Source organism: Tympanuchus pallidicinctus, unplaced genomic scaffold, assembly GCF_026119805.1.
Source record: "Tympanuchus pallidicinctus isolate F22 unplaced genomic scaffold, pur_lepc_1.0 scaffold11, whole genome shotgun sequence".
In the NCBI taxonomy this organism is placed as follows: domain Eukaryota; kingdom Metazoa; phylum Chordata; class Aves; order Galliformes; family Phasianidae; genus Tympanuchus; species Tympanuchus pallidicinctus.
Genome location: NW_026294627.1, coordinates 3,861,481 through 3,873,943, shown reverse-complemented (window position 1 = coordinate 3,873,943; position 12,463 = coordinate 3,861,481). Strand labels below are relative to the sequence as shown.

The 12,463-nt window shown below is 42.5% G+C and overlaps 1 long non-coding RNA gene across 1 annotated transcript; it reads right to left on the bottom strand.

Annotated features, from left to right (window-relative positions):
* Positions 1-6,670: 6,670 nt before the first annotated feature.
* Positions 6,671-11,419, bottom strand: LOC128074665 (uncharacterized). The gene is made up of 3 exons (XR_008203261.1): positions 11,206-11,419; positions 9,604-9,814; positions 6,671-7,577 (listed from the first exon to the last, which is right to left on the bottom strand). It is a non-coding gene; the product is annotated as an uncharacterized LOC128074665 (long non-coding RNA).
* Positions 11,420-12,463: the final 1,044 nt, after the last annotated feature.

Sequence of the window (12,463 nt, the reverse complement as noted above, 5' to 3'; positions counted from 1 at the left end):
TTGAGAACACATCAGGATCAAGACATTTCCTATGGCCCATTTCAGGGATCACTGTAGATTTATTTGCTGCTAAGGATTATAGTATCTTCCCTAACTTTTAAGGAAAGCGGAATGTCAGTCCAGGAATTTAGCATCTGTTTGAGTCAGAATATATAGGAAAGAATAGGAAACAGAAAACACCAACTCTCTGGCTTCCCAAATGTAGCTAGCCATGATGTATGCCTGTCATAGTTCATCTCTGGTTTACCTCTGGGCAACTCCAGAGCAGCTGCACATCTAGAAGCAGACCTCTCACTGATGGCGCGTTGCCTTCTCTAACAGAGGTGGTTTATTAATACAGCCGAAGGTTACTGATGCCCTTTTGAATATCCTGGTTTTGCCTGACCTAGTAGAGTACTGCTCATTTAACTGCAGCGTAATAATTTCAACACCATTCTCAAAGAGTTTGGCGAAGATTTATTTAACATCGTTTTCTCTGTGAAAGACATTTAGAATAATACTGCAGCCTGACTATAACAAAAATTCAATATAATTTGTGTCACCATAGCAACTCATGAAAGAATTTTATGGACAATAGTTAGCTTGCATTTGTAACCCCTCTGAGAGAAAGATAAACATGTTTTTAAGAAGCTGTGACTTAGAAAGATTGTGGTTAAAGTGACACTTGTTAGTGGTGTAATGAAATAGAGTAGCCCAGGTATGTGGTTCTCATTACTCATTCATGCTGCCAACATGACCGTGGAGCCAGCAGGGGTTTGCCAAGTGGCCAGATTACATTCGGGAGAAGCATGACCACTAGAGTATTGCAAAATGGATACCCCTTTCTACTACTCCAAATGTGCTCATGTACACCCTCAACATTCCTCCTGCCCACACGTGATGTGATGGCCCACCAGCTTTTATTTTTGCCTCTCTTATATTCAGTTCATATGAAATTGTTTCCGGTCCCTCACATTGTAAGTGCTCAGACCCTTCCTTTCAGTTCCAATGGTTGTTATTCCATGCTCAGTTCATTCCTGCTTCAGATACATCACTTTCTTCTACCTAAACGCTGTTCTTGAGCCTATCCAAAATGTTCCTGCTGAGATTACCCATTACTTTGCGTTCCTCCCACAGCACCTGCTTTTCTTCTAGGCCCTCACTGTCCTCACTCTGGTTCAGAGCTCTTGTCCCTGCAGACAAAGCCAGCTTCCTCAAGTACATAGTTGAAGATTAGGGACGTCATGGCTCAGTGGTACAGCAGTGATGGGTTGATGGCTGGACCAGATGATCTTAGTTTTTATTTCCAACCTTAATGATTCTATGATTCTCTGACTCTATGCACCAAGCAAAAGGTTTTTTTTTTATTATTTCTCTTTACTTTACTCTTTCTGGAAATGGTGCCAGCTTTAACATTTCTTTCATTGCTCTCACATTTCTCTATTTGTACTTCTCCATGTAAGAACGATATCCAGCATCCTTCCTCATGAGTGCTATTCTGAGCCCTGCGGCTTGTGCCACCTCCTCACTCAGCTTCACTTAACCGGTAGTCAATGACCCTGCTATTCAATGCTCCCAAAGGAAGCTGACTTTGTTAAGGAATAAAGCAGCTGCCCAGAAGCTAACATAATTATGACATGAGAAAAGCAGGTGGAAAGGGAGAAAAGTCAGTCAGTGCTGTATCATAGCAGAAGAGTGATCAGAAGTAATTTTACTGTGTTCATTCAGGAGTAGGTTATTTAAGTAGGAGCTCCCATGACATATAATCTAAGTAGAGAGCTGGAAAACAAGTATGATAGTTGTGAATTCCATTATGTGTTATAGCACCTTTGTCTCCCTGCCCTGACTTGAGACTTAACACACTGCAAAAGCAATCTTGTCATTAATGCTAGAAGCAAATGTCTGCAAAACCAGGATTGCTACCTGCAAGACAAATGCATGTAACAAATGCCTTTTGGAGTGTGAGATAGAAAGGAAACAAGCTGCCCTACATTTTGTTCACACTTTCCAGTGGACTTGTTAAACACTGACACCTCTGTAAAGTGAGAGGTATGCCGTCCCCTGTATCTGCAGCCCATTGCCCATCAGCAAGCATTCCTAATGCACCCCTGCTGCTGTTTTCTGAAGACTTTTTTTTACACTTTCTTTCTTGGCAGGGCAGTCTTACAGTAACTCACTCAGATGCTCCAAGGGGAGCACAAGTTTTGCACATGGTAATAAGTGCACCGATATGCTTCCAAAAAATTTACGGAGGTTGTCTTTCACACAAGAAAAACAAGCGGCCTGGCCCCAGCTAGTGCCATCCCTTCCCTGTAATTTCGTGTTGAAAGCTAGAGCCTTACTGCCAAGTGCTCTTCTCATCATCATTCCAGACTGGCAGCGTTCATGAGACTTGGCAGGAGATAGCATTTGATAAGAATCCTTCTCTGGGAGCTTCAGAGAGGGCACTGTCATTCATTTCACTCCCCTGCCAGTTCACAAGCATGCAGCCAGCAGTGTGAGTGCAGGAGGAACTGCATTCCTTTCAGGCTCATGTAACTCGGAAGCAGCTCCTATCATTTTCTTCAGCCACCTCTGAGCCAACAGCAAGCATAACACACTTCAGCCCCAAAGGAATGGTTTTAAGAAAAGTTATAAGCAGACGAAAATACAGGGTATGAATTGAACAGCCACTTCAACCTGCTGCCAAGCTATAATTAGTACTTAAGCTCACACTCTTGCACACATATACGTGCAGCAGAGCTTAATAGATTCCCTCATTAATGTTGAGATTCATGTGCTTGTGCTCTATGTCTGGGAAAGCTTTACACCCACATGAATTTTGATGTGGAGCTGAAACAAAAATGTTGATGCTGGCAATGCCAACTATACAGAGTAAATAGCTGGGTCCAGTCCTGCCAATGCTGACTTGAATGGGGCTTCTCACCCAAAGGAAAACCTACGTGTGAAAGTATTCTCAGGTCCAAACCTGTGCAGCAAAAGTAAATCATGGTTCTCTTCCTCAGCTGAATAAAACCATTTATGCCAATGAGTTGATTTCAAGCCTTGCAGAGGTAGGTTGCACTGCCTGGTCTTGATGTGAGATCGGAATCTTGCTCTGTAGTGAGTGAGGCTATCAGTGTTTGGCTCTGTGCTTCAGAGGTCAGTGACTGCATTTACACGTGGACAGGCATCATGCTGATTAAATCAAACTGCTGTACTGAGGAGGACATTAACTAAATGCCTCCCGATGTCCCGATGGTGTATAAGCTATTCTGAATCATAAAATCAATACAGGATTTGTCCTAAGTCACTCCAGCACACATTCGTACATAAATGAAAGTGCTTTTCATTCAGAGAAGTGAAGGAAATGCAAAAAAGAAGAAATATCTTCGTATTTAAGCTGCTTTCTTTTTCATGATCTGAGAAACAAAGAATTAGAAGTAATATAGGAGTGACTGTTCTTGCCTTCTGTGTCATATTATGTTTCCTAGTTTTATTTCTCAGGTCCCAAAAAGCAATGTTTTCTGAGCAGCAGCAGTGCAGGTCTGCCTTGATAACGTGCTTCAGCCATGACCCCTGTCTAGAAGTAATCGGATTATATGTTCTGCTTGTTTCCTTCACTGAGGCCAGGGACAGATGCAGGGCAGATGTGAATGAATAACAGAAACATAGAATCGTAGAACCATTTAGGTTGGAAAAGATCTTCAAGCTCACCAAGACCAACCATCCACCAGACCTACTGAGAAATCATCACCGTATCCCTTAGAGCTGTGTCCACTTGTCTCTTAAATACCTACAGGGATGAAGTCTCCACCACTGCCCTGGGCAGCCCCTTACTATGCCTGACCACCCTCTCCATGAAGAAATTCTTCCTGAAGTCCAGTTTGAACCTGTCCTGGTATAACTTGAGGTCCTTTCCTCATATCCTATCCCTTGTCATCTGAGAGAAAAGACCAACTGACCTTCAGAGCAACCTTCTTTCAGGAAGTTGTAGAGAGCAATGAGGTGTCCCCTCAGCCTTCTCTTCTCCAGACTGAACAGCCCAAGTTCCCTAAGCCACTCCTTGTGGCTCTTGTTTTCTAGTTCCTTCACCAGCTTCACTGCTCTTCCCTACACATACTTGAGAAACTCCACGTCCTCTTTGTAGTGAGGGGCCCAAATCTGAACACAACACTCAAGCTGCAGTCTCACCAGTCCTACATACATGGGGACACGCTTTACCTGATGCAGGCCAGGATGCCATCAGCCTTCGTGGCAGATGGTGGGGACACAGCACTTCCTACACAATCCTATGAAGGCACACACCTTTCTGCCAACTCACGGGCCTCAGGAGGATGCTACAATGGAGAAAGAAAAATCGAGGGAACACATACTTGTAGCTTTGCTTTATGTTGTGAATATTCTCACAGCTCGCAGAAGGGTCTGAGGTACCAGAAAATAGAGAAGGTGGTATTCTGGGAACAAGTGAGTTGCCAGCTTTACAGCACAGAAATGGGAGAGGGGCTCCAGTAAGGCTAAAATTCCCTTGGTAATCAGCTGGTAAATCCATATCAGTTTAAGGCCAAGAGAGAATATGGCAACAAACTTAAGTGACTTCAGATCAGAAGATGCCTACTGTGTTGGAAATTGTGTGATATGAATCTCTGCACCGGCAATGGGCTGCAGGCCAGCAAAGTCAGCTCCCGTGGATCACAAAATCTTGGGAATCTTTGCTGGTTATTTTTACCTGAAAGCAGGAGCAAAGAGTGGCAGAGGATCTTAACTCATTATAGATGAATCCATCTATCCAGTTTTTCTTTGGACCTCTTTTTCTGTGTTTTTCTGGTAATCAATTCAGCCCTCCCTTGTCTTTTCATACAGTGTCCCTTTTCATTGGAAAGCCAGACATATTGGCAGTGCTTGCTACTGTAGGAATAAAGAAGGAATAAATGATCCAAAAGAAAGGCTCATAGTCTCTGAGATTGCCCTGGGATACACACAAGTTGAACACTAACCCTGCATGTGTCGGTGTTCATTCTTAACATTCTCCAAGAGCCTGTTCACTGTTAAAGACTTCAGGCATTGCAACAGCAGCTGAGACTGGGAAGAGCTACAAAAGCAATGCTGATGAGCACTTTGTGCACCTGTGGTTTTCAGCCCTTGCAATCCGAAAGAACAGCGAAAGATAAAGAGCAGAAATGATTATCAGATGCATCGAACTGATTCGCATTACATAACCCAGTTGGAGGAAATAGGGAAAAATAAGTGGTTTTATGCAACGTTTTGTTGACCTGAAAGATCAGATGCCTGAAAGAACATTTAACTAAGAACAGCTGTAAAGAAAACAGAGCAATGTAGGCAGGTGAAACCACAAATCAAAGACTTTGCAGATCCTTATTTCATCGCACTCAGTTAAGTTTTCAGATGCCAGATTCTGTTCCTATTGAATCTATGGCAAAATGCCTGCTGACTTCAAACAGAATAGGTTTTGTCCCTGTAAGCTAAGAGCATGGCCAGCAATACCAATGCAGTGTAAGAATAAACTGTGTAGGTGAGAGGTAAGGAGTTGGTACTGCAAAGTTAGTGCCTGCCAGATCCTGATTCTTTTATTTTCCAATTAAGAAAAAGAAAACCATTTCACACTTGGAGCATTGTACCACTCATATTTGAAGGTCTGGAATACTTCAAAGCCTGATGGCTGTAGTGCTCAATGCTAATAAACTCTATTTAGTAAGTATTACTTAAAAATAAAGTGGAAATATCAGGGGAAAAAAAATCATAACAGATCGTTCTTGTACTGTTTTGTCCAGAAAAGGTTTTTAAGCTTTGCTGTTGCTATTCATTTACCTTCTCCTCTGTTGCACTGCATTCTGTTTACAGCAATTTATGCGAATCTATATTCTTAAGCCTTATCCTGAAGCTGGATGTGGTCTTTGTAACTGTTTGGCATCTCTTAGCATTATGGTAAGAATCCGGGTGTGAGTGCGTGGAGTGATGTGAAAGTGAATCGACAGAAAACAAACCGCAAAACTTTTTGCACAATTTACCAGTTTTGCATTAAGACAAGTTCAGTTGCCAGCAGTGTATCTGTAGTATTTTGAAATTAGTTAAAAATAGGACTGCTGTATTCTTTAATTAGCATAGCTGAAAGTTAGCCAAATCGGCTTCGGATGCAGCAGGAGACGTACAGTTTGTCCTGATTTTGTGGGGAAAGGAAAAATGTAATACTTGGCAGATGAACTAACTGTGCTAACCCAAAACGTTATTAGAACATAGTCGACTCAATCAAATATGTTGGTTTACCAAAGATTAGTCCACATATTTTAACAGAACAGAGCAGCACAGTTTCAAAGCTACTGAAAGAAACAAGACCAAGAGAAAGTGGTTATTTTCATGATATGAAAATCTGGAGGAAAATGACTTATATATTGAGATCAGTAAGCAACTTTTGCCAAATCCTGGCCTTCTTACTGACACAGAGTAACATCAGCTGCTGTGAATAGCTCTGTTGCTGTGGGAATCCCATCTCCTATTGCAGAATGCAATCACAAAGTATTTCAACTCAAATGAACAATTTCAAATGTTTAGATTTTAAAAACCACCGCTTTTAATTTCTGTGTACCCAGTTGTATTGGATGGGTTTCCGTGAGGTTAGATTTATAATATTAACACAGGATAAACTATTAAACAGGAACAAATGTCAACTGAGTAAACATTTATTAGTGCTTATAATGTCTAGCCTAGATGTAGTCTCTGCCTTTGCATGATGGAACTTCAGAGTCTTAGTGAACAACTGCTTTCTTGTGCAAATTGAAGGGTAGAGTTCCGAGGGATGCAAAGCTTTTGCAACTTGTGTCATTCTCAAACTGACGTCTAGAAATGGAGATACACCCAAGAGTCATGAAAATGTATGAAGGATTCTCCAGAGTCCAATAAGAACATCCTTGAAAATAAATAAGTCCAATAAGAAAATCCTGGCTTCAAAGCAGTCCTGGCATAAAAAGGTAAAATTGATTATCCCTGAAGCAGTAGGGTCTGAATACAGAGAAATTCACCTTTAGAACAGAGCACTGTTACCCTCCCTGTGGTTCACAGCTTTAACTTGCAATCTGAATTCCTGTCATGAAGGTTATGCAAGAAATTAGTGCACGTGGCAGATACTCTCGTCATTCACTTCTCCACAGACAGCTCAACTTAGTTTGGAAGGAACATGGGCCTCTATAGCGGAGGAAAATGCTCGGACAGCCAGCTAAGGAGTTTACTATTTACTGATCTTTTCTGCTTTTGAAAATGCTTACTACTTTTTCTTTTTTTTTTTCAAGAATACAGTGGTAAAGATTTGCCTCATTCCCAGATGTGTCATTTCAGAGTTTTAGAAGAAACTGTTACCTGAAGAACTTTTCCAGATTGCATCACAGGGAAATATCTTTCAGTGCTTCTCTAATCCAGATCATCTCATTTCCTCGAAAGGACAGCTCATCATCTCACAGGGCTGACTTTTCTCTGCACAGATGCTTTGCCTCTAACAGAAACTGCAGTAAAGCACGAGCACTTCTAGGGAATAATTCCCCAAATCATCTTCCATGAGGTTGTAGCTGTCCTGAGTGATCGTGGCTGTGAACCAGGCTGGGGAGAACCTGCAGTCAGAAACAAGTTAGACCACATCATACTCATGTATTAGCTTCCACACTTTAAGACTTGGGTGTTTATAGACATGACACTGTCTTCAAGATGTATCTGAGACTCAGTGGGTCAAGGTTGCTGCAGCCCATTTTGTAGACAAGAAACACCGAAGTGGGAGGCACAAAGACAGGAAAGGCCCTGAAGATGTGAGATGGGAAGCAGAAATCCTGCCTTTCCTCAAGGCAGAGCTATTGGTGCTGTTTGCAACTCAGCCTGCTGAGCTGTGGCCTCCTTAGGTGACAAACATTTGCAAGGCACCTTTCTTCAAAGATTCCTTTCTGCTCCCATTGGTGAGAGGAGGTAGGATGGTTTGTCACTCCACAGGTTCTCTATCACCTCTCCCCAATACATACTCTCAACACATGCAGAATGCATCCAGGTTCCTTGGCAGACAGAAGGAGATGCAGGAGCATTTGTCCCCTTAGAGACTTAGTAAACATCTCATGGGTAAATGGAGAGTAGCTGAAAACACAGATCTATTTCCAGTACTCTGAAAAACCTCTGGCCAGCACTGTCTCTTAAAGAAACAGAGTGGAAGAATGTAAACATGTGTTTGGCCAGTAAATGAGTCGTTATGTAAATGTTAATTATGAAAAGGATTTCCCATGAGTGTAGGGCTTTCAACACGACTTTGATCTCATGCAGGACTCAAGTCTCAGGAGTCACATGCTCTGCCTTAGAACTGTGCTGACACTTCTCCCAGCCTCAAGAAACTGCAAGGACATTTGCTGTAGCACGGGAACAGAAGAAGCTTTGATGATTGAAAATGAAGCTTGCACAGCATCATGCCGAAGCAAGCCTCTGTTTAATTAAAATGTTCCATTGGTTGGAACATGTGAGCTTCTTACTGTGATCTCTTTGTGGCCAATACATTAAAAAAATCAGAAAAAAACCTCCTGTCTTGAGCCACACAAACTCTCACCTGTTCTCCATAATAAATGTTGACCAGCCATAAAATCCATCTCTCAGCCAGCTCTTTACTTCTCATCAGGTTTAAATGCATTTCTTTGCTCTTCCCTCACCTTCTGCACCATCCTGAAGGCTTTTGTTTCACTTTGCAAGGCCGACACAATTCAGGTTACACCTACAGAGCACACCGAGCAGCCTGCTAAGCAGGTAAGGTGTAACAATGAGATGGATTGCTGAGCTAGAATACTCATTGTTGTTTACGGCAACCCAGCTACTATGATGTGAATATGCCCTTAGGTCTTGTCTGTCTCTGTCCTTCCATCTCGTTCTTGCTTCCTGTGCCCTTCTTTTCCCTCCTTCTCCCCTGCTTGCCTTCCAACCAAAAACCTTCCTTCCAAAACTGTTTGCCCCTCAGTTGCCTTGTTCTCCTAATCCTGATCTATGCTCTGCTGCTCTCCTCCTGAGATGCATGCTTTTTTTCAGGTAAGTTCCACTAAAAGCTGCTTTTCCCTGAATGAACAGCAAACAATTTTACTGAAAAAAAAGAAGAAAAAAAATAATGCAATACATTTGGCATAGCACAGGCTGAGCAGCCCTGTCCTGTCATCTGCTTGTCAAATCTTATCCATCCTTCTTCCACCATCCTACACAGTCCCATCAGAACCCTGGTGTGATACCATGTTCACAAATCCACTCCTGCTGAGCTCTTTGCTGTTTGATCAGAGCCAGGGAGTTGGGTCTTTAATGACATATGTGATAGCACCCTGTCCATCCCAGACCCTGACTGATGAATCAGATTTGAAAAAAACTATCAGTGAGTAGGCTAAGAAGTAATGTTGTTGTTATGGGCAAGAGGTTCTGTTTGTTTTCAGCTTTTCTGAGCTGTGAGGATCTGCTTCTCGTTCTCTTTTTCCACCACAGCAAGGAGGGGTTCAAGCTAACTTGACCTTTCCAAAAGGATGCTGAGGTTCTCTCATGGATAACATGTTTACCACAAGAATCACGAAGACTGGGGACAACCTTAGGCTCCCTTCACTGTGAATAGTTCCATTTAGCAAAGGAATGACTCACCGTGTCCAAGTGAAGCCTGCCCTGGGATGAAGAAATCAGCGGGACCAGCCTGTCAGCATTGCCAGTAGTTGAAGCAGACGCCGTGACATTCCTTGCTCCCACTACAGCCACCCCTGCCTCGTGCCACTGCCCTTGTGCTTCTGGGTGATGAATCAGACCGAGGAACTTATCTCACCAAAACATACCACCAGGGTTAGTTTTTCAGTCGGATCTGCCAACACAGAGGTGATGAGAGGGTAAGAACGTGCAGGCAAGGATGGGAATTCAGGGATGCTAAAACGCTGCAGGCAGCCTTCAGTAGTTTGCTCACTGAATAGTGAGCCATGCTTTGAGACTGAAGCCTTCCGCCTGCCTTACTTGCTAAACTCTTATTACATGTGGTGCTCTATAAATAACATCTTTTGAAACTATTGCGAGGCTATTTTAAAAGAGAAATGGGATTACTGAATTTCCACTGAGATTTCTCTTCCAGCCCTCCTCCCGTCCCAATCCCTTGTGGCTGACTGTCTCATTTATGTATTTAACAAATGGGAAGCAGAATGCTCCGCTGCTTTTCTCTCCTTTCTTAAAAAATAATTAAAAAATGATGACAATTCAATTCTGCAATGTGACAAAGCAAGGCAATGGGACCTCTGCTCAGGCCAGAATTTCATTTGAGACTCTTGAGGTTTTCAAATAGAAAGAGTGGAAGCATTTAAAAAAACCCCACGGACTTCTTAAGCAATCTTTTAAGTGGGGGACTGTTTTATCTATCAGAATTTCTGGCAGTATTCAAAGGGGATGTATAGGAGTCCTGTACTTGCATCCGAGTCACAAAGTAAATGCAAGCTCTGACTTTGTTAAGATAGTAGTGTTGAAAATAGCATTTTAATGCCAAGCAATAAAATGTGGGTTACAATTCTAAAGACGACAGAACATGAGCCATATTTATTTGGAGTAGAAATCTGTCCCTGAAGGAGGAAATCACGGTTCGTTGAAAATATTGATCCTGAAATGGAGAAAATCAACAGTCTCAGAGGAGCAGCTTTTCCAAGCACGTGATTCTGTGAGTCCACTGATACCCAGAGAAAGGCAATGGATTATGCATCCTTGAGCCACAGCCTCTCACCCGGTTGCCTTTTCTTCTAGTGTTGCAGTAACGTGGACCAAAGGGGCGTCAAAGCCTGAATTTTATTTAATATTCACCCACAAACTTTTGGAACAGGTGAGCATGATTTCATACAAGTGCAGAATCACAGAATCGTTAAGGTTGGAAAATATCACTAAGATCAGCTAGTTCAACCACCATTTCTTGATGTCTTCAACACCCAGGAATGAAGAATGGCTGAGAATAATAAATCTCAAAGTCCTCCTTTAGACACAGTGGAGTGAAGGAGAGAAAATTATGACAACACAGCATTTACGCGGTCAAAGTGCTACAGCTGTAATAACAGCCCCAATACCCTCGTAAAGTTAAGGAGTAAACATCATTATCTTTATACAGAAGCTTGCCTAAGGTGATACGTTGTGGAATTTATTTTAACTAAGATCAAACTCCTCCTTTCCTCTCCAGAAACGAATAAGCAGTTGCAAAGCAAGCCTGTAGCAGAAGTAAGAACATACCCTAGGACTTGCTGGGTTTCAAGCCCACGTCACCTCACAGCCTTCACAATGTCCTGTACCAGAGGTAGCTGGAAGCTATATGGAAAGCTGTTGCTTTTGTTTGTTTTCTTTTTGCTGTTGCTGCAGACTAGACCAGTTGTCTGGAATTTGGCTCCTGCAAAATGTCCTTCACTTGTCTTGTTCCTGAGGTGATCCTTGTTTCCACCTGTGATGATAAACCACAGGTTAAAGCAAGCAAGTTTTCTCTTGAACGTCAAGCAGTTCTTATTATACAATTTGTTATCAGATCAAAGCAAACATGACCTTAGCCCTCTGACAGTGCATCATATAGCCATACCTGTCACAAGGAAAAGGAGGGAAAGAGAGGAAAATACACACCTTGCTTTGCTGTCCAGATGTGACCACGTATTTTTAAAACCTAATTACAGAACAGATTAAGCTCTTTGGCTTTCAGACTGATTGGGTGCCTCACCTCCTCAGTCTATTTCTGGCTGCTGGAAATATTGCTGTTGTAACAGGAAAGCAATCGAGCAACAGTGTGTTGATACAAAAATGTGAGGACAGATGGAAGCCATGCCTATTTCTGAAGCTTCTTGCTCAGCAGATCAATACAAGTCTGCACTGACTCTGGACCTGAGCAGCTAATCCTTGCTAAGTGGAGGTGATTTCACAAATAAGGGATGTCCTTTCATTGAATTGCCCCTTTCTGTGCATTGTGAGACGGGGACAGACCAGAGCCCAAACCCATCACCTGTAGAAAGCTTTTGCCAGGAAAAGGGGATACTTTGGCAAACTGGTAGCTCTGCTACTGATACTTATAATTCTTTTTACTTTGCATTAAAGCTCGGCTTCTGACATTGGCTACTTATGTGAGAAATCCAACTTTCATTTATTTCTTCAGAAGGTTTTCAATGTTCAGGTTTGCAAATAAAGGACTTACCGAGTCAGGACCCTGAAGGTAGAAGGCAGGGGGAACCCCTCACCACAACTGCTACTTGTAGGAAATGTCGAGCATTTAAGCAAATTTCATGGTAATGAAACCTGAGTCATGATGTTTTAAGATCTGGGCCACTGATAGTGCCTCTTTTAATGCCCTTTGCATAGTCCCACAGACTCACTCACAGCTGCCTGCAGACCCGATGCACTGTTTGTGCTGTGTAATAGCAGCATAGCAGGTTTCCTGCTCCCTGCCTGTGTGCCAAAAGTCATGTCAGCCAGGCACTGCTTGCACCACAGCTACTTATTTTCCTTCTGAGGA